At 43.0% G+C, this 12,284-nt stretch overlaps 1 protein-coding gene across 1 annotated transcript in view; it reads right to left on the bottom strand.

Annotated features, from left to right (window-relative positions):
* The window catches only part of ADGRB1 (adhesion G protein-coupled receptor B1), a gene marked incomplete in the record, with an annotated part of 698,266 nt that overhangs the window by 430,924 nt on the left and 255,058 nt on the right, over nucleotides 1-12,284 (bottom strand).

The raw sequence follows: 12,284 nt of genomic DNA, 5'->3' as shown, positions 1-12,284 counted from the left end.
GAGGAGCGATTCCGGTACACCATTCCGGAGGAGCGATTCCGGTACACCATTCCGGAGGAGCGATTCCGGTACACCATTTCGGAGGAGCGATTCCGGTACACCATTCCGGAGAAGTGAATCCGGTACACCATTCCGGAGGAGCGATTCCGGTACACCATTCCGGAGGAGTGAATCCGGTACACCATTCCGGAGGAGTGAATCCGGTACACCATTCCGGAGGAGTGAATCCGGTACACCATTCCGGAGGAGTGAATCCGGTACACCATTCCGGAGGAGCGATTCCGGTACACCATTTCGGAGGAGCGATTCCGGTACACCATTCCGGAGAAGTGAATCCGGTACACCATTCCGGAGGAGCGATTCCGGTACACCATTCCGGAGGAGTGAATCCGGTACACCATTCCGGAGGAGTGAATCCGGTACACCATTCCGGAGGAGTGAATCCGGTGCACCATTCCGGAGGAGTGAATTCGGTACACCATTCTGGAGGAGTGAATCCGGTGCACCATTCCGGAGGAGTGAATCCGGTGCACCATTCCGGAGGAGTGAATCCGGTACACCATTCTGGAGGAGTGAATCCGGTGCACCATTCCGGAGGAGTGAATCCGGTACACCATTCCGGAGGAGTGAATCCGGTACACCATTCCGGAGGAGTGAATCCGGTACACCATTCCGGAGGAGTGAATCCGGTGCACCATTCCGGAGGAGTGAATCCGGTACACCATTCTGGAGGAGTGAATCCGGTGCACCATTCCGGAGGAGTGAATCCGGTGCACCATTCCGGAGGAGTGAATCCGGTGCACCATTCCGGAGGAGTGAATCCGGTGCACCATTCCGGAGGTGTGAATCCGGTACACCATTCTGGAGGAGTGAATCCGGTACACCATTCTGGAGGAGTGAATCCGGTACACCATTCCGGAGGTGTGAATCCGGTACACCATTCTGGAGGAGTGAATCCGGTACACCATTCTGGAGGAGTGAATCCGGTACACCATTCTGGAGGAGTGAATCCGGTACACCATTCCGGAGGAGAGATGCTCCTCTGCTTTGTGCTCCAGATTACTGACTGATGAAGCGTTTGCAGTTATTCCCGAGATCTTCAATACCGAGACTCGGATCGCATTTTACAATTATGTGATTTGACTCATTATTGGCACAGCAGGAGGTTTACGCCTCCCAAGACATTTCCAGACTCAAGAAATGCTCTTCCAAGCATTAGAGTGTTTTTGCTCTTCTTTTATGTAATTCTAAACTCCAACATTATCCAGTTAAGAGCACAGAGGGGAGATGTCACTGCGACTGCTGCAGTCTCCCAGGAACCCGCATCGGTGATAAATAGATTCCTCTCCATTCTGCTGCAAACTACCTATCTAATCTATTATCTCTATCTATCTATCTATCTATCTATCTATCTATCTATCTATCTATCTATCTATCTATCTATCTATCTATCTATCTATCTATCTATCTATCTATCTATCTAGCTTATGCCGTTCAATTACTGAAAACACGATGGAAACCAATACAACTCTATGTATGTGAAGGACCTTATCTCTAATGAGTTTTCGGGAAGATAACCCAACATTCCTATCTACAGTGCCTTGAAAAAGTATTCATACCCTTTGAAATTTTCCACATTTTGTCACCTTACAACCAAAAACGTATTGGGATTTTATGTGATAGACCAACACAAAGTGGCAAATAATTGTGAAGTGGAAGGAAAATGATAAATGATACAAATAAATATGTGAAAAGTGTGGGGGGGGGACATTTTTATTCAGCCCCCTTTACTCTGATACCCCTAACTAAAATCTAGTGGAACGAATTGCCTTCAGAAGTCATCTAATTAGTCAAAAGAGTCCACCTGTGTGTGATTTAGTCTTATGCCGCGTACACACGGTCGGACTTTTCGTCTACAAAAGTCCAACGGACGCTGACGGACTAAAGCTGGCTGGTAATCCGATCGTGTGTGGGCTTCTCCGGACTTTCAACTGACTTTTTTAGCCTCAAATCCGACGGACTTTAGATTTGAAACATGCTTCAAATCTTTACGTCGTAAGTACGACGGACCCCGAAATCCGCTCGTCTGTGTGCTAGTCCGACGGACAAAAACCCATGCTAGGGCAGCTATTGGCTACTGGCTATGAACTTCCTTATTTTAGTCCGGTGTACGTCATCACGTACGAATCCGTCGGACTTTTGTGTGGTCGTGTGTAGGCAAGTCCGTTCGTAAGAAAGTCTGCCGCAAGTCCGCCGAAGGTACGTCGGAAGTATGTCGGACAGGCTGTCGGACTTTTGTAGACGAAAAGTCCGACCGTGTGTACGCGGCATTAGTATAAATACAGCTGTTCTGTGGAGCCCTCAAAGGTTTGTTAGAGAACCTTAGTGAACAAACAGCATCATGAAGGCCAAGGAACACACCAGACAGGTCAGGGATAGAGTTGTGGAGAAGTATAAAGCAGGGTTAGGTTATAAAAAAAACTCCCAAGCTTTGAACATCTCACGGAGCTCTGTTCAATCCATCATCGGAAAATGGAAAGAGTATGGCACAACTGCAAACCTACCAAGACATGGCCGTCCACCTAAACTGACCGGCCGGGCAAGGAGAGCATTTATCAGAGAAGAGCCAAGAGGTCCATGGTAACTCTGGAGGAGCTGCAGAGATCCACAGCTCAGGTGGGAGAATCTGTCCACAGGACAACTATTAGTCGTGTTCTCCACAAATCTGCCCTTTATGGAAGAGTGACAAGAAGAAAGACATTGGTGAAAGAAAGTCATAAGAAGTCCTGTTTGTAGTTTGTGAGAAGCCATGTGGAGGACACAGCAAACATGTGGAAGAAGGTGATCTGGTCACATGAGACCAAAATTCAACTTTATGGCCTAAAAGTAAAACGCTATGTGTGGGGGGAAAACTAACACTGCACATCACCCTGAACACACCATCCCCACCGTGAAACATGGTGGTGGCAGCATCATGTGGTGGGGATGGTTTTCTTCAGCAGGGACAGGGAAGCTGGTCAGAGTTGATGGGAAGATGGATGGAGACAAATACAGGACAATCTTAGAAGAAAACCTGTTAGAGTCTACAAAAGACTTGAGACTGGGGCGGAGGTTCACCTTCCAGCAGGACAACGACCCGAAACATCCAGCCAGAGCTACAATGGAATGGTTTACATCAAAGCATATTCATGTGTTAGAATGGCCCAGTCACAGTCCAGACCTAAATCCCATCGAGAATCTGTGGCAAGACTTGAAAATTGCTGTTCACAGACGCTCTCCATCCAATCTGACAGAGCTTGAGATATTTTACAAAGAAGAATGGGCAGAAATGTCCCTCTCTAGATGTGCAAAGCTGGTAGAGACATCCCCAAAAAGACTTGTAGAGAAAGGGGGTTCTACAAAGTATTGACTCCGGGGGGCGCCATACAAATGCCCCCCCCCCCACACTTTTCACATATTTATTTGTATCATTTATCATTTTCTTCCACTTCACAATTATGTGACACTTTGTGTTGGTCTATCACATAAAATCCCAATAAAATACATTTATGTTTTTGGTTGTAACATGAGAAAATATGGGAAATTTCAAGGGGTATGAATACTTTTTCAAGGCACTGTATATGGGAGCTCCGCTCACCATGGAAGGTACTTGGGGAAATGTTGGATTCCAGGAAGAGGAAGGTAGGTGTGAAATGTGTTCATTATCCTTCCTGAATTTTCTGGCACCATGGGATTGGATGATGTAATTAGAACACAAACTCTACACCTCTCATTGTCTTTGGTCCATCAACATCTACATTGACACATTTCATTGAGCTTGTATGAGCTGAATTTCCCAAAGTGGCTATCAACCAGCCCCCCCTCCCCCCCTGCCCCCCACTGCACCCCCCCCCATGGAGCAGAGCAATCGTTACATTTCTGCTCTGGGCCTATTGACTTGGGAATAACTTTACCATTACTTAGGCTGCTTTTACACTTTTGTGTTTTAGGCTGGACAGAGAGAAGGTTCAACAATTGGCCTCTCTCTAGAAGGGGAAGAAAGAGTTAATTTGAGAATAAAAGGGCTGGATCTCTGAATGGGAGTTCATTAGGGATAAAAGGGGAGAAGGGGGAGAAGGAGTTAATTAGGGATAAAATTGGAGAAGGGGAAGAAAGGGTTAATTATGGAAAAAAGGGGAGAAGGGGGAAAATGAGTTAATTAGGGATAAAAGGGGAGAAGGGAAAGAAGGGGTTAATTATGGAAAAGGGGGAGAAGGAGTTAATTATGGATAAAAGGGGTGGATAACTGGATACAATTTAATTGGGGATAAAAGGGGAGAAGCGCAAGAAGGGGTTAATTATGGAAAAAAGGGGGGAAGGGGGAGTAGGAGTTAATTAGAGATAAAATGGGAGAAGGAGGACAAGGAGTTAATTAGGGATGAAAGGGGTGGATCACAGGATAGGAGTTAATTAGGGATAAAAAGGGGAGAAGGGGAAGAAGGAGTTAATTATGAAAAAAAGGGGAGAAGGGGTAGAAGGAGTTAATTAGGGATAAAAGGGGTGGATCACTGGATAACAGTTATTTGGGGATAAAAAGGGAGAAGGAGTTAATTATGGATGAAAGGGGTGGATCAATGGATAGGATTTAATTGGGGATAAAAGGGGAAAAGGGGGAGAAGGAGTTAATTAGGGATAAAATGGCTGGATAACTGGATAGACGTTAATTAGGGATAAAAGGGAATAAGTAGTTTATTAGTGATGAAAGGGGTGGATCACTGTATAGGATTTAATTGGCCATAAAAGGGGAGGAGGGGAAGAAGGAAATAATTAGGGATAAAAGGGGTGGATCACTGGATAGGATTTAATTAGGGAATAAAAGGGAGGAGGGGAAGAAGGAAATAATTAGGGATAAAAGGGGTGGATCACTGGATAGGATTTAATTAGGGAATAAAAGGGAGGAGGGGAAGAAGGAAATAATTAGGGATAAAAGGGGTGGATCACTGGATTTCTGGCCAGGTCTGGTGTATCAGGAAGATGGCGGACAAAGCGAAGTTTCAGCCATTGGCTTCTCTTTAAGTGTTACTTTGATATTTCTCACAGTAACAATATATAAAAATATATGAGTCAGTCCCGGCCCGTGTAGCTTTGATTCTTACATCAGCAGGCTTTCCATGCCTCAACTTCTCCTAACGATGGAACGTATGTTCTACCAGAGAAGTCTCGACACTTCAGCCCACCTGTCAATAGGCCTATCACAGCAGAAGGTCTGGAGGGGACCCAGGGGACCACCGGCAGTCAGTAATAAGAGAAAGAGTAATGAACAAAGCTGTCCGCAGAGAGTCAGTACAGCCAGGATGTGAGCAGCTGTCAGGACGTCTCTGAGGTCCTCCAATTCACCACTGCCGGTGGTGTATGCATAGACATCGATCTGAAGGTCCGTCCCTTGGAGACCGCGCACTGTTCTAAGTGTCTACCGTCTTATCGGAATGTAGAGAACATCACCTCTTCATTATACTGATGAGAGCACCGAAGGAAGGCAAAGTCATCGGAGCAAGACACCACACCACAAGGTGATGCATCTAATTCCGGGAGGATTTTCCACCATCTGTCTAAAGAACTAAAAAAAAATGTATACAACGCCATACAAAAATTGGCTATTTTGTGGTATTTCCAGTTTTCAATAATGACTTCCCGTTTACCTTACAGAATTACGTCTGAATTCAGACACATTTTTGGAGAAGGTTCCGACACACTGAGCATCCGATAATCCAATACAACAAAGGATGGAAGGGAGGAATCAAAAAAAGAACACCACGTCCCAATTTGTAGAATGAATAAAGAAATAAGGGGCTGGAGGTAACAAACCTCGGGACTTTTAAGGTGTTGTATATATTATTTAGGAAATATCAATTCACCAATGGCATTAAGTAAAACATATACATTTTATTACAAATATTTAAAAAAAAATGAGACAAATTCGAATTAAAAAATTAAATAATTCCACTGAGACATGATGTATAGATAATACCACTTTCTCAACATGTTTCGCTCGGCGGAGCTTCCTCAGGAGACTTTGGGTGTGGCATCTATTATGCTATAAATCACAAAAGATTTAGTTAACGCTCATGTTTGACTATGATGGACATCCATAAAACATGGCATACATGAATTATTATGCAAAAAGTATCAAAGTGTATCAAAAAATGTTTCAAATTTAGGGCACAGAGAAAACATATATTATCAATAGTGGCTATAGAGCTACAAAATGAATAAAAAAAATAAAAAACAAAAAAGAATGAGAAAGACCCCAATGAACCTCACCAAAACTGCCTCAAGTATATATATGTAGCTCATAATTGAAGATCAGGAAATACAAATTTCATTTGTGGAAACACACGCAGCCTCTTCACATCGGATCCCATCAGGGTTTGCAGAGAAGGACAAAGAGTTATCATTTGGAAGTTTTTTCTATTAGAAAAAAACAACACGAAAAAATAAATAAATTAATGTATATATATAATTATATCAATAAAAATAAAACCTGATTGTCTCTATTAAGAGGGGAATGAATTACCATCAATAAGTCAATGCAATAGAATCAATTATGTACTCAAATCGCATCCGCAGTGATAACTGGAGGAATTCACCTTACTAACTGGGATGTAGAAAAATAGGGAGAGGAACAAAAAGGCCGAGCATATGGTCAGTGCGACCCCAACTTCAGTGAAGTGAGGCCAAAAACGACCAAACACTGAAGCTCTCCAAATGAAGAGACTTAAAAGAATAATGAACAACAAAAGTCAGAAAAAGAATCTAACATATAAAACATGGGTTTCAAAAATGTCCATCCCAGAACGCTAACGTTCCTGAGCGAAGAGTTAAGTGCAAGAAGAAATCTTACCGGTGATGGATTAGGCTTGAGATTAGAGGGTGACCAGGAGAGAGATCAATTCCTGCCTCACCCTCGGTGTAGCCGACAGAGAGTGATGGGGAAAATCCCAGTTTTGTCTACTTCATCGGCACGGCGACGTCTGACATCACCGCCGCGCCGCGGACGTAAAAAAGAGTGCCGTTGCGCGTGCGCCAGAGCTGGAATGGCGGCGCGATAGATGACGCTGATTGCGTCCAATCTATGGTGGCCATTTTGAAAAAAACATTTTGGAAGACCATTGAAAATGGGTTAATCTCATTAATTGGCAGTAATTAGGAAAGGTTCATTGAGTAGCCCATAGTCCTGGATAAACAGTATATATACAAATATACAAATTCATTATGGTGCATTTAATGGCAGATATAATGCAAACAGTACATAGAGAGAGAAATTTTTTTTTTTGTATATTTGCATATATACTGTTTATCTAGGACTATGGGCTACTCAATGAGCCTTTCCTAATCACTGCCAATTAATGAGATTAACCAATTTTCAATGGTCTTCAACGATTATTATCCATATCTACTCATTTATCTATGCAGTTTGTACTGCATTACTGTCAAGTTTTATTGTTATTATTTTACAACCCCATGTGCATTATTTCATGCTCTGCCTCTTTGCTCATATCTGGTTTTCCCACTAAGGCTGCACGGACACCCAGGGCAATTTTGATATCAGTTTTTAATCAATACTCTGAATCATTCGCTCCCTCTATGAGTCAATTTGCTGCCATTGCCCCTTAGCTTCCTTCATTTGTTAGTCCTTTTATTCCACACAATTCCACTTGTTGTTTACGGGTCTTCTCGTTCATTTCCTGGTTCTATGTGTGGTTCGGCCCCGCACTCCATCTGTGTGGGCATAGTTTTTTCCAAAATGGCCACCATAGATTGCACGCAATCCGCATCATCTATCGCGCCGCCATTCCAGCTCTGGCGCATGCGAAACGGCACTCTTTTTTACATCCGCGGCGTGGCGGTGACGTCAGACGTCGCCACGCTGGTGAAGCAGACAAAATGGAGATTTTCCCCGTCACTCTCTGTCGGCCACACTGAGGGTGAGGCAGGAATTGATCTCTCTCCTGGTCACCCTCTAATCTCAAGCCTAATCCATTACCGGTAAGATTTCTTCTTGCACTTAACTCTTTGCTCAGTAACGTTAGCGTTCTGGGATGGACATTTTTGAAACCCATGTTTTATATGTTAGATTCTTTTTCTGACTTTTGTTGTTCATTATTCTTTTAGGTCTCTTCATTTGGAGAGCTTCAGTGTTTGGTCGTTTTTGGCCTCACTTCACTGAAGTTGGGGTCGCACTGACCATATGCTTGGCCTTTTTGTTCCTCTCCCTATTTTTCTACATCCCAATTAGTAATGTGAATTCCTCTAGTTATCACTGCGGATGCGATTTGAGTACATAATTGATTCTATTGCATTGACTTATTGAAGGTAATTCATTCCCCCTCTTAATAGAGACAATCAGGTTTTATTTTTATTGATATAATTATATATATATACATTTATTTATTTTTTTTTCGTGTTGTTTTTTTTTTTTAGAAAAAACTTCCAAATGATAACTCTTTGTCCTTCTCTGCAAACCCTGATGGGATCCGATGTGAAGAGGCTGAGTGTGTTTCCACAAATGAAATTTGTATTTCCTGATCTTCAATTATGAGCTACATATATATACTTGAGGCAGTTTTGGTGAAGTTCATTGGGGTCTTTTTCATTCTTTTTTGTTTTTTGTTTTTTATTCATTCTGTAGCTCTATAGCCACTATTGATAATATATGTTTTCTCTGTGCCCTAAATGTGATACATTTTTTGATACACTTTGATACTTTTTGCATAGTAATTCATGTATGCCATTTTTTTATGGATGTCCATTATGTTCAAACATGAGCGTTAACTAAATCTTTTGTGATTTATAGCATAATAGATGCCCCACCCAAAGACTCCTGAGGAAGCCCCGCCGAGCGAAACATGTTGGGAAAGTGGTATTATCTATACATCATGTCTCTGTGGAATAATTGAATTTTTTTTATTCGAATTTGTCTCATGTTTTTTTAAATATTTGTAATAAAATGTATATGTTTTACTTAATGCCATTGGTGAATTGATATTTCCTAAAAAATATATACAACACCTTAAAAGTCCCGAGGTTTGTTACCCCCAGCCCCTTATTTCTTTATTCATCTGATAATCCAATATTTTCCAAATTCCTATCTGGAGAAAAAAAAAATACAATATGTTTGGGAATTATTGATCACTTTTAATCAATTTTCTTGTGGTCATATTTAAATAAAGTGATTGGATTAGGAGATATTTATTATGTATGTATTTCGTTTTTTGGATGGGGAAAATACTTCCAAATACAACTGACAATTGAAAATGAATCCCCAAACAATCAATGATTCATTATCATCATTATTATTACTATTACTGTTGTTATTATTATAACTCCCAGCTCTGCTCCAACCTGTCTTTATGTTTTTGGGTTTCCCACCTGCCAGGGGGATGTTCACAATGCCAATGGGTGTTTTTTTTTTTTTTCTGGATCAACTGTAATTATAGGATTCTGTATATGTAGGTTGTCTATTTATTTACTCTTTTTTTTTTCTATTGGTTGAACTAGATGTTCTTGTTTTTTTTTTTCACCCTATGAAACTATGTAATAAACTTTTTTTTTTTTTTTACTGAAATAGAAAAACATTTTTTTTGTAGCAATCTTACATACTAAAAGCTGAAGATTAATCTGTTTTATAACTTGCATTTCCTAACCCCCCCCCCCCTCCCCAGGGCTGGCCCAAGACATTGTGCTACCTGGGTCCAAGAATGAAATGCTGCCCCCCCCCAAAAAAATGAATAAATTACGCCCACCAAAAGGCCCCCCACATCCATTCATTTATATCATGATATATAAAACTAAAATTACATTTATCAGGAAGTCAGATTTACATGCAACAGCACCTTGTCTATATACAATATTATATTATGACATACCATTATGTTCAATTCCACGGGGCGGGCTAGGGTAGTATAGGGGTGGGGCAAGGGTAGTATAGGGGTGGGGCTAAGGCAATATAGGGGCAGGGCTAGGGCAGTATAGGGGCAGGCTAGGGCAGTATAGCGGCGGGGCTATGGCAGTATAGGGGCGGGGCTAGGACAGTATAGGGGAGGGCTAGGGCAGTATAGGGGCAGGCTAGGACAGTATGGGGCGGGGCTATGGCAGTATAGGGGCAGGGCTATGTCAGTATAGGGGCAGGGCTAGGGCAGTATAGGGGAGGGGCTAGCGCAGTATAGGGGCGGGGCTAGGAAAGTGTAGGGGCAGGCTAGGGCAGTATAGGGGTGGAGCTAGGGCAGTATAGGGGCAGGCTAGAGTAGTATATACTCTCCTGAAAGTACCCCGCCCCTGCAAGCACACACACCTGAGCTCTTCATGTATGCTCAGGTGCTTAACAGCCGGTGTTAGACTGTGTGCGAGCACCCTCGCGCCCGGCAACTATGAGTATGGGTGTTGAGTGCAGCAGGGTGGCGGAACGGCCCTGGGGGGAATTTGTCTTAATGCCCCCCCGGCCCAGTCTGCCCCTGGATGACACACAAGACTGCATCTAAAAAAATCTTGGGTTTTTGTGCCGCCTGGGTCCAATGGACCCAGCGGGACCCATGGTAGGGCCGGCCCTTCCCCTCCCCTTACTCATTAACATGCTTCTGCCATCTTTAAATAAATGTTCAGCTTTCATTACATTCCTTATCTTGGATCTAATGATGTCATCACTGGGTCTAGGTGTTTCTTTCTGCAATGCAGGCAGATCATGGCTGTTGGGAGGGGCTGGCAGGGTGCTGTACATAGCTTCCTGAAAACATTACAGCACCCTGCTTTAGGCCCTGATGCAAGCAGTGGGCTGGCTCTTGGGAGGAGTTATCCAAATCCATAGCTCCCAACTGTCCCGGATTTGGAGGGACTGTCCCGGATTTGGAGGGACTGTCCCAGATTTGGAGAGACTGTCCCGGATTTGGAGCAAAGTCCTTCTGTCCCTCTTCCCTCCTCATTCGTCCCTCATTTTGGTCTGATCTCTATAGCTGTATATAAAATGCACTATTTATCTTTCAAAAAGTGTTTCCCAGCACTAAACCGTTCATCCAATTTCTAAATTGCTGCTTTTGTAAATTTCAAAAGCCAATCTAAAGGAATAGTAGTGGTAAAAAAACCACTTGTGGGTTTAACTAAATCTTTTTTTTGTTAATTCTCCTTTAAGGGGGCGTGGCAGGGGGTGTGTGCTATGCCTACATACTTTTGCTAATAGGTGTCCCTCATTCCTATCTCAAAAAGTTGGGAGGTGTGTATATATCGAAATGCCTTGATGGGGTGGGGGAAGGTCAGCCTGGAGGCGCGGGTGTTCCTAGACAGGCTTCATTTGAATAAGTAACACCCACATGGAAATACAAAGCCTTCATGAGTGAAGGAACCGAAACCTAATGAATGAAAGGGGCGGGGCCAGAGAGAATCGGTTTGGGAACGAACTAGATGATGCTGGATGTCCCCCCAACTAGGAAATGTGGTGGGCTCTGTCTGACTTATCATTATGACTGTAACAGGAATACAAATTGCCTGGAAGCAGAGGGCTCACTGCCGCATTAATGAATTATAAGTCAACTGTTGAGTGTTTTTTTTTTTTTAACCCCCGTTATCTCCTAAAAAATGACTTTTTTTTTGGTTGGACTGACCCATTAAACGTGTGAAATTTGCAGATTGTAGGGTCACATCACAGAACGGCGAGGCCTAAGAGAGAAATGATAGAAGGGAGAAAAGTGCCTTCCACCAATCCATCCCGCATCACCCGGTGTAATGACCGTGTCTGAAAATAGATGGAAAGTTTTTCTATCTGGAAGATATATCACATTTTTTTATTTAGTTTTTTTTTTTATTATACGTCTCAGTTTTAAAATGTTATTTTTATTAAGAAGTATTGATTGGGTTTCATACTCCCTATTTATTTCCACCAGGCTGTCTGGCTGAGGAGCAAAGCTATTTACCGACGCTATCAGCAAGTGTGGATTCCCCGTAGAGCCGTACGCCGGGATGGAGCGGTTGGAGAGCTGCGCAGTAATTGATTAAGAGTGTAAAAGCGCAGGGGAAAGTTAGTAATGCCACAACTCCTCTCCTAACCCCCGAGCTCGCTGCAGCTTCTGCATGCATGATGAAACGCGCTCCACGCAGGCCGAGTCTCTGCAGGCCACACGCACAACTCCAAATCATTTAATGCCGTGTAGAGAGAGGCAGATATAATTGCGAGCGTATCCCTGTAGGACCCACTCAGATTTTGAGCTGGGAAACCGCAGAAAGATCCAAGGTTTTTTTAAAGTATAGAGTCAATGACG

This window comes from Aquarana catesbeiana, linkage group LG05 (genome assembly GCF_042186555.1).
Source record: "Aquarana catesbeiana isolate 2022-GZ linkage group LG05, ASM4218655v1, whole genome shotgun sequence".
Lineage (NCBI taxonomy): Eukaryota > Metazoa > Chordata > Amphibia > Anura > Ranidae > Aquarana > Aquarana catesbeiana.
Note: the sequence above shows the minus strand (reverse complement) of the source record. Positions and strands in the feature narration are given on the sequence as shown.